A 13,126-nucleotide genomic window follows, 5' to 3' on the forward strand; every position below is an offset into this window, starting at 1 on the left:
TTTCTTTTCGGGCATTTTACTTTCTTGCAATTGAATTTTGTTTTCATTACATTTAAGTGTCTTGAATAAATAAGATAATAATGAAATACATGTATCACGAAGTTTGGGAATAAAGTGACGGGTGGCACCAAAATTTTTCAGACAGTTGAGATATGGGAAAAAGACTGGAAATAAATTATTTGCATTGATATGTCCTAATGACAATTTTAAAGAAAATAAAAAAGTGTTTGCATAAATTGAAGAATTATTTCTTATGTTGTGATTGAGAGGTTATGTTGGGGGAGGGGGCGATGACAACTTTCTCATAGGCTCAAGGGGGCAATTCTTTCAAAAAGGTTAAGAACCACTGATGTAAAGCATTCTAGTGGTGGTGGACATTCAGGACAGGGCCTTTCCAATGAAAGCAGCCCAATACTTTGCGTAAAGAAGTCAGACTAATTCCTTTATTGACCTGAGATGATAATGAAGAATATTTTTCCATCAAATTTATAATTTGTTTCAATATTTACTAATTTTATTTTGCTAACTGGACAACAGTCTCATTTCAAGTTAATTTCTAACTCACCTGGTTCACTATTAGTGACCCAGACTATCAGCTATTGTCCCAGTGTTCAGGAAAAAGTTTGAATTTGGGATTTTTTCCCATGAAAGCCAAGTTACTCTTTGTAGATGCTCTTTGATTGTCCTCACTTTTTGCTGATTTTTTTTTAAATTCCATGTTTTACCAAGATTCCCCAAAAAATGAAATAATAAATTGGAAAGCATAGAAACTTGACAGGAACCATCCCTAGTCTTTGACTATAAATCGGTAAAACATTGAAATGAATGAGATCCAGTTCCATCTGCCTTATTTTTTAAAAAATAGCTTTCTTTCCATCTCACTTCAAAATACTTTTTGAAACCGTTTCATCCTCAAGAGGTAATAAGACCAGATTTTGTTATGTTTTATTTTTATGCATCATTGTTCTTAATTTTATGATTTGTGAAACTTGAGACCTACCAGCATAATGCTTTATTTCCATAAATAGTTACCTTTGGCCAAATGTCTTGCATCAAATGTTGTGAGACCATTTTTATGACTTTTGAAAATGTTTTGGCTTTCCTTCTGGCTATGAAATATTGGATCAGAATAAATGTTTTTCAGCTGGGCTAGACAGTGTTAAACTAACTCAGAATGTAAGCAGCTACCATGCTGAACTGACCTAACTGACTGCTTCTTGTCTCTCCTTGTTAGGCAGATAAAGACCACAGGACATATCAAAAGCCTGTTACATCTGAAGATGAAGGTTGAATGTTTAGATTTCATAAATACTAGCTATTTTACCTTCTTTAAGAAGACTTGGTTATGCAAATTTGGATATATACATAGCTACTGTTTATGTTGGTATGTGTTGACTATCCATTTTGGTAGATGCCACAAGAGATTCTTACATGGATACTTTTCCTATATAGTGTCTTTATTATCATAGACACAATGAATAATGGTTTTTCTTGTTTCAAAATCCAAAATCCAACTCCTATTTCACATGGAAGAATGCTCCATCTCAGACAAAATCTCCAAGATTTTCAGGTAGGATGACCAGAATAGGGAATTCTGGGATTTGTGGCACAACATGTCTGGAAAGCACAAATCTGGGGAAAGTCAATCTATTGCTCAGGGATTCCCATCACTTATAATTTTTCTGGTTTTCTTCACTTGTTTATCAGTATCAGAATCACATCCAGTTTCTGGAGTGCCAGAAGGTCCTTGACTCACAGCAAGAGTCACATCCAGAAGCTATTGAGAAGTTCATACAGCACAAAGTATCTGTTGTTATCTTCCTGTTTGCACCCAACATTTATGCTCAGTGTTATATCCTGATACAGAGGGCCCATTCATGTCTATCAACGAAGAATAGTTTTTTAAAATAATCTAGCAAGTGACTTCAAACACCAAAGCTGAAGCATAAAATAAATCCAGTGAAAAAAAATATATAAGCAGTTGTCAAAGCTCCAAAAAAGTATGATCCCGAGTTCCAATAGCCATGCTTACAAAAGCTTTTAAGAGTTAAGTGGCTATTTGCTAATAAGATGGATCTTTGTGTGGGAGATTAGGAACATCACATAGTGTAGAGACTTGGTTTAGCAATATTAACACTGTATCTGTTGTCCCTCTGAATTACTAACCAACAAAAAGGATATAAAAGTTAATCTGATTATTAATAAAAATGGATTAATCATATGGAAGGAAGCTGGAGTCATTCTTGAAGAAAGTCAGTGAAGTAAGGTCAGAAATCACCTCTATGGGAATCAGCTACATGTCTTGAGGGCACCTTAATTTGGGGAAGACTGGTTAATACACAATATCAACTTTTCATATTGTTTTTATGTCTGATTTGACTAGTTTACATGTTTCTACCATGTTTTACTGTGTGCATCTAGCCTTTATTTTATTAAATTCAAAAGTTCATCTTCTAAAATGATTCTGTTTCAGCCTCATAATATATTTTCTTTTTCATGTGAGTGTTTTCTTTTCCTATCTCTTGATAGGTTCTATCTATTGAATTTACTAGGATCCCTCAGGTTTCTTATAAAACTTGATTTTTTAGTTGCTTGTGAAAGCTGTAACTAAGTCTAATCATTACTAACCTGTAGAGTGGTCATTCAGTGGTTAAGATTCTTTTAAAAAAGGATGCTAGTAATACCCACAAAAATGCTATGGAGACAGTAAAGTTCCATATTTCCAGACGGCACAGAGGAAGGGAGTGGGTGTTGCTGATTTTGCTATCAAATATTTTGCTACCATTTACGGAGTAGTACAGCTAGGGATGTTTTCAATGCAATTATGAGGCAGCAGTACAAATACTGAGTCAACTCATAAAAGTGCAGAAATCTGCACCACAACAGATGTATAACAGAAGATACTTATGTATAGCTGACTGTGAATCAGTGAGCCTAGGCACAACACTGCATTTTATATGATGGTAATGACTTAATGTCTTGCATGTGGGGGATAGGGAAAGGTGGCTAGGCAAAGAGATGTAGTCTTGCCTTTATTTTCCAAGGCAAAAAAGAATTTTAAGGACAGCCTTCTATATTGCTATGGGCTGTATCTGCTTGTGTTGCTTTATGTGGAGTTTTGTTTAGGAGAGGATTGGAAAGCTGGAAAGGTTTGGGAATTCTGGCCTAAAGAATTCTATCCAATTCTGATCCTATGCTTTCAAAAGTGTTTCAGAAGGCATCTTCTAAAATGATGGCATTATCTGAGTGACCCCAGTTTTTCTCAGGCTTATTGGCTACCTGGATCAGAACCAAAATTCTTGTGAAACTTGGTATCCTATGTTTATATTCTCTCCATCTTGGCCCCTTCCCTGGGGTTCTTTTTCTTTTTTTTTCGGTCTTCTCATCAATGATTGGGAAAGCTGAACAGATTCTTATGACATTTCTTATCATAGACACATGGCTACTATGCTTTCTATAAGATGAAGTATACTTTGTGATTTCATCTTGGCTAAAACTCTTCCTTGAGTGACTGCCCTCTTCTATGCTTTAGAGCTTTTCTTAAATAGCTGCCATTGTTCTTTATTTTTGGAGGTTGAAACAAATCTCCTGGATGGATTAAAGTAGTTTGGGATTCTTAATAAAGACCTCTGTACAAATATGAGTTTCACACAAGTTGGATGAAGCCTCCTGCTTGAGAAGCTGTCAACCTTGATGCCCTCAAAATCTAGCTTTCACAGTTTTCCATCTGGGTCTTGGATGAAGCCTGCAAAAATGTTTAAAAATGCCTGTTTCATTTACTTAGAAAAAGTAAAATAAAATTATCTACCCACCAGCCAAACTAACATATTAGTTTTTTAAAAAAGATAAAGAATTCAACCCCTCTCAGTTGAACTGGGATGTTGAAGTTATACTAGTGCAAAAAGAGAGACAGAGAGTGAATTATCCTTGACACAGAGTTCAAAACAGGCTGTTTAAAAAGAGAAGAGGTCTGGCACAAAGCAGAAGTTTGAAATAAAGCAGAGTTTAAAAGGGAGAAAGGAAAAGGCATAAAAAATGATTTTTCTTTTTTTTTTTTTCTTTTTGGAGTTTATGGAATTTTTGTTTCTTTTTAAAATGAGTTATTATTTATAGCATTTGAACGCCTAACTGAAGCCTGAAATGCTCTCACAACTTCCATAATAATAAAAAGTCACCACCATCAGCCTCACAATGTACAAAGACATAATACAGAAAGAAAAGGGGGTGCAGAAGGAGATAAAAACAAGATAATTCTTTTTTTAATATATATTTTATTGATTTTTTAAAAAACTAACAACCTAGTGCTTAGTAAACAACATGTTGTCTGGGTTCACATTTCACAACAATCAATAATAGTCAATTTCTATCATATTGTACTCTACATAATAGCTTTCCTTGATTTTCTCTTCTTCCCGCATTGTTTTCTTTTGCAAACATTAGGTCAATGCAGTTCTTAGTATTTTGGTAAAAAAGAGGTTAAATATAAACATTTTTCTAACATTTATCCAATTAGTAATAGCATCAATATAGAACTTCTTTTCTAGTTAGTCCTCTTGGTTGCGTTATATGTCCTGCTGTTTTCAACATTCTCATTTAGACTTTTTCCCCACAAAATTGAAATCATTTTTATCTGTTAAGATTTTCTCAAAGTTGGTTTACAGTTAAATATCTAAGCTATTTCCCTCATAATAATCCTTCCAACAATTACATTTCTCATATCATAAAAAAATACAATACTACTCAGAATAAGAAAAAAGCAAAAGAGAAAGAGAAAGAAAATATCTCTCTCAAACTAAAATTCATTTATATCCCCCATTTTTCATTTTTAACTTTATTCCATTTGATATTTACTAATTAAATAATCCATGTTATATTTTAACCATATTCAAACAAATACTTAATCTTTAAAAATTGCATCTGATAAGACAGTTACATTTCACACACACACACACACACACACACACACACACATCTTTTAACTCTATTCCATTCAATAGTTACTCATTGAGCAGATCATATTATATTTTAACCATATTCAAACAAATGCTTAATCTTTAAAAATTGCTTCTGATAGGTCCAATCTTCTAATCCCTTGAATCTGGTTTTAGTCTTTTTCTTTTGTCAAATGGCTTTTCTCATCCATCTATTCCGCTTAGTTAAAAAGTCTTGCCATTTTCTTGTGGATGTTGTTAAGTTTGGGAGAGGCAAATCAGGTAAGATGTTGATTTCGTTTATCTTTTTTTGTCTCTCAAGTCGTAGATTTTTTGGTATCTCTGTAATCCATTTTGTCAGGCTTTTCTTCTTATCTTCAGCTTTGTTTTCTGATTCTGGGGTGTGGACTATCTCTTCCAGTTCCAGTGCTTCAGTCATATCTTGTGTGTTTTCCTCCATCTGTGTTAAATCACAATCCCTTCCACTGGTAGATTTTCATTTTCCGAAAATTCTTATGTTGTGAGGTTAATGTAAAGATACGTCCATTTACTATATGTCATCAAAGTTTTTTTAAAATTCATTGTGGTTTACAGCCATTGTTGTTTGGATTAGTTGCAATAAAGTGAGCATTTCCTCCTGGAAAGTATTTGGTTTTTCTTGACAAGTTCTTTTTGCAAGCTCTTGAGATTCCATGATGGCTAGAATTCAATTTTTTTTCTTTCTCTGAAAACAGCTTTAAAGTTACAGTCAACAGGTGTTTATCATCCAGGAAGGTCAGTTATGTTTTTTCAGTTATAATCTTTGCTTATTGTGGCTGGCCCAGAATGTTTTATTTAGCTCTTTTAAATATCAAAGAAGAAGGTTATCTCATTCTGGGTGTCATGCCAATACTTATAACAAAGCAGCTAAAGTTATATATTCTCTTCCACCACTAGATGTCAGCAACAGTATATTTTTGTCCCCTTAATAGTTTAATTCATGGCTTCCTTCAGTGGGAGCATAGGGCAAAGCTCCCCCTCCTTTTCACTTTCGGAGGATTTTTTTGCTTCTTGGGGTATCTTTTCCAAAAGTTCAGGATATAGAGCAGGAGAGAGAAGATCAAATTTCTCACCCAGTTTCAGCATGCTGTTCACCGATGTTCTGGTGAACTTGTGGACTCCGGCTGCAAGTAGCTTGGACTGGCTACTGAGATGGGGCCAGCCTTTCTCCTGTCAGGTTAAAGGGAATTTCCAGATCGAATGGAATGACTGCCATTGTTCCTGAATCGCGGGGATGCTCGTCTTTCTTCGCTGCCTCTTCGGGGTGACTTTAGACCTATTTAGGGTCCCCTGGCAGGGTGAAAAGAGCTGCGAGAAGCAGAGCTTTTGCAATCCCGCGACCGTGTGCAACCAAGCAAAACTGGAAGTCCAAAACAAGATAATTCTTAATGCTTTAATTTTCATTTAATGGCCTGCTGGATGGAAGTGGACTGCTCATTGAGGTTGAGAGGGCATTATTTTTCAAAGTAAGTCCCTTCATTCCTTTTGGGACAGGATAACATTTCTGTGAGGAGGGAGATACAATTGAGCCAGTTGGTAACAGTTGATTTGAAGGAGTTGCAGAGGAGTGCAGAGATAAGGACGAATGCAAGTGCAGTTTTGTAAACACTAGATGAGTGAGAAAGAAACTCAAGATTATCCCAACTTGATTCTCTTTGGTATAAGAGGTTTTGGTATTCTAGAACAATATAATAGAGCTTCAGTAGTTGTTGTGGTGGCTTTTTCTTGTCTGATGTATCTTAATAGTTGACAACAATGAATAAGAATGGGTTTGTGTCTTAGCACAAGGACCAATTCAGAACAAAACTAAGATTTTTTAAAGACCTGTTGCAATTTGTAAAATAAATAATGTCTCAATGAAAGCTATGTTCTTAATATCCCTCCTTAAATAAACTTTAAGAAACTGATATCCCTAACACATTTAGCATTTATTAGAGCTTAATCTTATATATATATATATATATATATATATATATATATATATATATATATATATATATATATATGTTTTCTGAGGTTTTTGCGGGTATATATATATATATATATATATATATATATATATATATATATAATTTGACCTCCAGATAAAACATACTGTATATATTTATAGCCTTCTATATATACCTGTTGTTGTATTGTTTTTTTGTAAACAAGATAGGTAAGCTAACTTTATTAGCAAAAAACACTTAGCTTTGGATAAAGCAAACTTAGTTTTATCTTATGTTAGATGATTTGTGGCATATTCATATATTCCTGTGACCAAAAAAGCAATTCATGAATTTTAAAATAAAAAAAATTGCATCTGGAGATTAATTGTTTTAATTAAGAATCTGGAGTGTCATCAGGGCAGATAATGTTTGAATTTTTCAAACTGTCAGAAAGCTTTCTTTTTCCCCAGGAGTGAGCTGAAACATTTCTGGCATCAAAGAAAGATTTTTGAAACCCAGAAATGCATCTGCTGTCATTAGTTCTTTATTGGCTGAAGTACCGACTTGTTTTTGACTGCATTTACTATGGAACTGGATGATCAAAAGACTTTGGCTTTGCGAGAAATTAAAATAGAAATGAATGAAGAAGACGAACCTGGCTGGGTAAATGTCCTCTCCTGCTTTCCTATGTGCAAGATTGACTGCTCTAATTTTACTGCAGGGTTTTTGTCAGTGGCCACACAGCAAGGCATTTTGAAGGAGAGATTTGATGAATATCTACAAGTAAAAAGGCAAAAGCTCAAGGGCTAATATATTCTACATAGTATATTCTATGTTTCATTAGCTAGCTTAAGGCCTTCATTGACATTAATAAGCAAAAGGGACTGAAGGACAAAGGTAAAATGCAAGTAGATTAAGAAATATAGTTGGCTCAAGAATTTTATAAGTACCTGCCATATTTAGGTAATAGGTTGGCACAGTGGGAATTTATCCTGTCTTCTGAGACAAGGAAGGGGATGGTGTTTTCTTCCCTTCCATTATCACATTCATATAGTTTCTATCTATAATGTATAGATATGATAATGAAAAAAAGCTCAGGATAGCATAGAATGTTGTGTGTGTGTGTGTGTGTGTGTGTGTGTGTGTGTAGGTTGTGCTATTAGATAATACTAAGGAACATGTATCTTCTCATTTACTTAAATATGTCTTTTAAAAATAATTTTCAAATACAAAATTGACTGCCTTTTTGACCTGGCAAAAGAAGTGAATGCAATATTTGTTATTCTGAATGTTGAAGATGGACTGTAGACTCCGGACACAAATCTTCAGAGCTAAGAAAGCTGCATAAAAATGTTCTCGTAGCTTGTGTGCATTTTATCAAGGATGAGGGAAACTTTGACCTTCCAGATGTTGTTGAAATACACTCCTGGCATTCCCCGTCAGGACCTATGATAGTTAGAGTGACTGGGAAGTATAAATCGGTAAGATCTAGAGGTCTGCAGGTTCTCCACTGACGTGTTGTATCTTCTGCCTCAGATGGACCAATGGGTTCTGAGTCCAGTTTCTACCAGATTAAAAAAAACATCATTCACTACACTGTAAAGGAGATTTGTCTTTCATAGATCTATTTTGACCTTGAGTTAACTTTGGCTATGGGAGATCTCTAGCCTTTGATTTTGAGCGATTCGGTTTCTGATATCTATGTGGCTCCCTTCTTTTTAAAAACCCTCTGTAAAGATCTGAACACATTCAATATTCTTGAGTTGGGTTTATATCACCTGGATAATTATTATTGTCATCCTCTACATCAGTGGTTCTCAACCTGTGGGTCGGGACCCCATTTGGGGTCGAATGACCATTTCACGGGGGTCACCAAACCATGCTGTCCGCCATTTTTTCCCTTTTCCCTAGCTGTCCTACTCCCTCTTATTGGTTGCCACACCTACTTGGGGGTCACCACAACGTGGGGAACTGTATTATGGGGTCACGGCATTAGAAAGGTTGAGAATCACTGCTCTACATGCAACCAAATTAACAGAGATTCCATTTGTTGGACTCGTATGGAGACTGCAACTGCACTCTGCCTTATTACCAAATGAGTATAGCATGCCCCTTAATAATTCTCTAAACTTTCAAATGCCTTGGAAATAATATGCAAGAATATTACTGAACTGTGACTGAAGCACCATTTTTGCTAAATGTGACAGTGCACAAATGAGATTCCTCTATAAAAGTTCAAACTACATTAATCTTTCACAGAGGTTCCTTGGCTAGGAAGATGCCTGAATTACAAAATAAACCACAGCAGCCCTTTTTGAAATTATTTCTATTGATTTCTATCTTGTTTAATTTTTTTTTTGCCATGCATATATTATTTTTTCTTTCATATTATGTATGTATGTATGTATGTATGTATGTATGTATGTGTATATGTACATTTGTACAAGCATTAGTACAAACATCAGGTCTGCATTTGCAATAGATAAATCCCTTTTAGATCATGGTATCTTCAAATATAATATATAATTGTTGGCACTTTAATATACTGTACTTATTTTTATTCCTTTGGGATGAACTAGTATAACTCATCAGCAGATTTGCTTTCCTGGGATACAATGAGTTACAGTATGATCATCCTCAGAAAAGGAGAAAAAATAGGTTCCCTGCATCTATTTGCAGTTGAAAATTGTTTTACATTTGCTCCACAACTGTCTAGAACAGTGTTTCTCAACCTTGACAATTTTAAGGCATGTGGACTTCAACTCCCAGAATTCCACATGCCTTAAAATTGTCAAGGTTGAGAAACACTGGTCTAGAATCACATACCACATAATAAACTAATATGATTTCTAGTAAACAGGTTCTGTGATTCTCAGCGTTTCAGATAATAATTTCTGTAATTCTGACCATTTGCCATTATGGTTGAGTTTGTTGAGAGTTGTATTAGTCCAGTAAGAGCCACCAGACAGGCTATCCTTGTGCCAAACAAATCAAAAGTGGTTGGTTTCACACTGGCATGGGCAATCTCTTTAAATGATAAGTATCATTCTGTAGCCTTGTGCAATGATATATGTAGCAAAAAGGAAAAATTAAAACTTAAATGACTGACATAGTAGGAAACCACAATCTCCTGAGCTTTCAGGAATCCCTCAGCTGTGGAATCTGCCCTGAATTGCCACATGCGCTTTGAATACAGGCTTTATCCAAATGGCAATAGAACTCTAAAGCTACGAATTTATTTGGAGTTCTTGTCCCAAACTTTTTAGTTGTAGTTTAAGTAGTTTTAAGGAATAACAAAATGGACCTTTGGCTTATTAGACATCCAGTGCTGTCAATCAGTATTTCAAAATACTCGCCCCTTCATTCCATTGTATTTTCCACATAAAGGCATTTCAGTACATCCTGCTCAAAATGCTAAAGGTGTGGAATTGTCCTTCACCAATTCATATGTTTTCTAGTTCAGGGGTCTCCAGCCTTCACAATTTTAAGCCGTAGTGGCGAACCTATGGCATGTGTGCCACAAGTGGCACGCAGAGCCCTCTCTGTGGGCACGTGTGTTGTCGCCCCAGTCCTAGGCCTTCAGCTGGGTTTTATAAAACCTTTTTGCTTTAGGCTTCCGCTGCCTTGTGTAAAAAAAAAAAAGGTTCAATCAATTAATCAATTGCAACTTCTTGCAGGAAAAAAAAGATCTCGCAAAGTTGGAATTGATTGATTGAACTTTTTAGTCCCATCCAGTCTGCCGTTACCACCGCAGCCACACCCACCCAATGGGCCACGCCCACCCAACACCCAACGATACATAAGTGGGTTTTGGGTTGCAGTTTGGGCACTCGCTCTCTAAAAGGTTTGCCATCACTGATTTTAAGACTTGTGGACTTCAGCTCCCAGAATTCCTCAGCCAACATGATTGACTGAGGAATTTTGGGAGTTGAAGTCCCTAAGTCTCATAGCTGCCAAGTTAGAGACCCTGGGGTTGACCCTTTATTTCGACCATTTACCTAGTTTGCAAGCCTGCCTCAACAGGAACCTTTGCTAATTCTATAAACTATACATTCAGAGCAACGTAGGTTGTGAATGGTGATCATGTGACTCTGGGATATTGCAACCATTGTAAATACACACCTGATGCCAATTTTGATCATGTGATTATAGGGATGCTGTATCAGTTGTAAGTGCAAGGATAGATTGTAAGTCACGTTTTCAGTACCAGTGTAATTTTGGTTACTAAATGAATGGTTGTAAGTCGAGGACTACCTGTAGTTATTTAGTGATAATTTAAAAGTGAAAAAAGCCAGTAAAATTAGTTTGAGGGTTGAGTTTATTCTCTTGCACCAACATTCATATTTATTTTTGTGCACAAAAATGCATCTAGTAACTTATTTTGGTATTCATGAAATGCCTTGCTAAATTTTGGATCAATAAGCAGAGTATGAATGGCATTGTCACCCCCAAACCAAGAAATAATATGTGAAACTTTAATTATACTTTCCAGAAGCACCTTCTATTATTTATTTGTCCCTCCCTTATTATTTTGTTAGTTCACTCTAATTTGATGGCCCATAAACCCAAAGAACCCTAAAACACTGTTGATGGATTTGTTTCTGTCAGTAAAACTACCATGAACTCATTTTATCATCAATTAAGTATCTGAGAACTCAAACATATTCGGGAACCAGAACTTTGTGGTAATGCTCTGTCTTGACAGAAAATTAGCATCCCTCAGAAATGAATCAAAAGAAGTCATATAAACAGAGCCTTTGAGTTAAAGGGATAAATTTCAACTGCCATTCTACTCATTAAGACTAAAAAAATAGAATTCTCCTTCTGAGCTTAAATCTCTGATCTCTTACTTAGGAGCTTAACTGATCACAGTAGAAGATGGAGCCAGGTGGGGTTTTTTTTTTGCTTTTGAAACAGTTATAGTAGATTTAAGTGCAGTATGAGAGGCATAAAATCATTAATGATTTATTGGGGTGCTCTAGTTCATCTCTCAGAAGGGGAGTTCAGTGCCTTCACTTAAAAGATTAACCATCTAATCCTAGAACAGCAATTATAGCCAGGAGCAACCTTATTAGGCAAACCACATTACACAATTTAAGCTGCTAACTTGGTCGATGAATCTATTCAGAAAAACTGAACTCAAGGTACACAACTGATGTGAGCAAATAGCTAATTCTTTTTATTTTTGGATTATTATGATCAATGGCCAGTGAGTTAGAATTTTTTTATTCTAATTTCTCCCTCTCCCTCCCTCCCTCGCTCCCTCGCTCCCTCCCTCCCTCCCTCCCTCCCTCCCTCCCTCCCTCCCTCCCTCTCTGTTACACATTTTTTCTAGAGACATTATATGAAAAATGCTTTTTTTCTATACTACTTGGTACAATGATACTTTTTTGTATCATGCTCACTTCTTTATGGGAGAATAACTATGCATAAGCACTGAATTTGGAGTTAAACATTCAACCAATGCTTGTTCAGAAGGAAATTTTCTTCTCATCACTACTTCTAATTTTCTTTATGTGGCAAAGGATTCTAGTGAGAGAGAAGTTCCCTGGGGATAGGCTCCAGTATGAGTCTGAAAGCTCAGAAGACAAAACCCCTGGTCCTGCCGACTGACCCAGATTGGATCCTGCAACATTATCCTGGGACACGTATATTCGCCTTCGTTTGTGACATGGCAAAGGAGTCCATTTGTAGCATCTACTCATAGGCATAGTTGGTCCCTGATCCTTGAGGGGGCCAAAATATCAGATAGCATTTTGGTATTACAAAATAACACAAAGGCAAGCAGTTTGTATTATTTAAACCAAAGAGTAAATAATCTGAAAAATCTACCAACAATGCGCCTACCTTATCTGATCTGATAGAATGGACAGATAACCTCAGGGAGAGGAAGATCTACAGATAGCCTGGCCCCATTCCATTTAGGACTTTAAAGATGATAATAAGCACTTGAATTGCACCCAGAAATAAACTGGAAGCCAATGCATCTTGCATGACCCACAGTTTATAATACTAGATTTTTTATAAAAACAAACTATTTGTTGTAGTCTATATCATCTATTAATCTTCACATTACCATCTTGAGGTTTGGCACCAACCATTTACTTTGATGATAATTATAGATGGAGTGTTTGGAAGCCATGTAGCTCTTTACAAAAATATGGGTGCAGATGTCATTCTAAAACCAGATTTTTTTTATTAACAACATATTATTTTGTGTCAATTTAT

This window comes from Crotalus tigris, unplaced genomic scaffold (assembly GCF_016545835.1).
Source record: "Crotalus tigris isolate CLP2741 ecotype Arizona unplaced genomic scaffold, ASM1654583v1 scf7180000017546.9332058, whole genome shotgun sequence".
Taxonomy (NCBI): Eukaryota; Metazoa; Chordata; class Lepidosauria; order Squamata; family Viperidae; genus Crotalus; species Crotalus tigris.